Source organism: Boleophthalmus pectinirostris, unplaced genomic scaffold (assembly GCF_026225935.1).
Source record: "Boleophthalmus pectinirostris isolate CB_2022bp ecotype Guang Dong unplaced genomic scaffold, ASM2622593v1 HiC_scaffold_23, whole genome shotgun sequence".
Lineage (NCBI taxonomy): Eukaryota > Metazoa > Chordata > Actinopteri > Gobiiformes > Gobiidae > Boleophthalmus > Boleophthalmus pectinirostris.
The window spans coordinates 6081001-6082511 of record NW_026571207.1 but is presented as its reverse complement, the minus strand read 5'-3'; the positions used below and the strand labels follow the sequence as shown (position 1 = coordinate 6082511).

The 1511-nt window shown below is 35.4% G+C and overlaps 1 non-coding gene across 1 annotated transcript; it reads left to right on the top strand.

The window, feature by feature from the left end:
* Positions 1-571: 571 nt before the first annotated feature.
* On the top strand, positions 572-653 carry trnas-uga (transfer RNA serine (anticodon UGA)). The gene has a single exon. It is a non-coding gene; the product is annotated as a tRNA-Ser (tRNA).
* The last annotated feature ends 858 nt before the right edge of the window (positions 654-1511 follow it).

The window sequence follows — 1511 nt, the reverse complement described above, 5'->3', positions numbered from 1 at the left end:
GACATCTAGATGAAGAAAACCTGGACATTTTCTCAGTTTTCCCAGAGCTCAAAAGAAGTCGTCATCTGCATGTTGCCAGACGTCAAACACTACAGACTGTAACGAAATCCAAATCTCTCGGTACAATATTATCACGATATGCATCTCACGGTACGATATTTATTGCGATATTTTGAAGAGGCTGATATAATTGTAGATAGGACACTTTTTTTGCTTTAGAAATACCCTGACAAGATTTTAATGTGAATTATTTCTGTCATAATACCAAGAATTCAAGTAAAAACCTATTTCTTCATGTTTATGTTGTCTGCACTGTAATTAATCAAGGCGGTATGTAGTTCCCAATGTTTATTAGCTATTGCTACTATAAAACAATGCATTTAAGTATTTATTGTGACAGCCCACAATATTATTGTGAGATTTTTGGCGATATGATATCACAATATTTTGGTTATTGTTACATCCCTAGAAGACACAGAAGTAACTGATATGGTTGTTTAATCACTATGCTGAAGGGTTATCAAAACCCTTCAGTGCTGAGTGCATTGTCTGAATTTTGCAACACTGTTGTGTTGTTGTGGCCGAGAGGTTAAGGCGACGGATTTGAAATCCGTTGGGGTCTCCCTGCGCAGGTTCGAATCCTGCCAACAACGATTTACTGGCAATCTGATCTGCTTGCTGATGTTAGTTCCATATCTTTTGCTGCTAGGCTTATGATAGTGACAAAACCCAAATGGTGATCTCCAATTATTTGCATGTGACAGACCAAACAGAGATCAGTACAGTTCCCCTCAGTGTAGAGCACAACATCAATGTACTTGCTTAGTAAAGTGGCCAATAAGTTAAAAATTACCCATTAGTATTTGTTCAACTTAGTGTTGAAAATACATGACATTGTTGACTCCTCAAAGTCATGTATAAAGCATGTATAAAGTTTTATCAGTGTGGGGCAAACCCTGTAGCTCTGAGTTGAGCTGTTAAAAAGACCAGCTGCCATTAAATTAAAAATGATCTGTGAAGAGTTTAATTCCCAAATGTTCAAGATTAATAATGCATTTTTTTCTGAGGACTATTTTCAACAAAGAAAGAAGAATGTGGCGTGATAAACTCAGAGGAGTAAATCAAAGCAGACATGAAAGAAAAGAAGAACAGTTTTGTACTTCAAGCTAAAGTCTTATGCTCTGCAAATGTTGTAGCCTATTTACACAAAAAACTACTGATGTAACGTTTTTGTGATTTTATTTCCTATAGTCAGCATGTATAAGCAGTTCATTAAAGTTAAGCAAATTAATAATGTTTAACAAAAAGCATCTGGGATTGTTTCTCTTTAAACTACTCTGTCTCTTCTTAATAATTAAACTATAAACTACAGACAGCACAGACAACATTGTTCCATTGAAGAGTTTATGTTCAAAGACATTAATCCACCTCATTGAACATCCTTATTGTTTTGTTCATTAATAACGTGAACAACGGACAAGTCATACAGTCTGGGCGTGTACAAGTCAAAT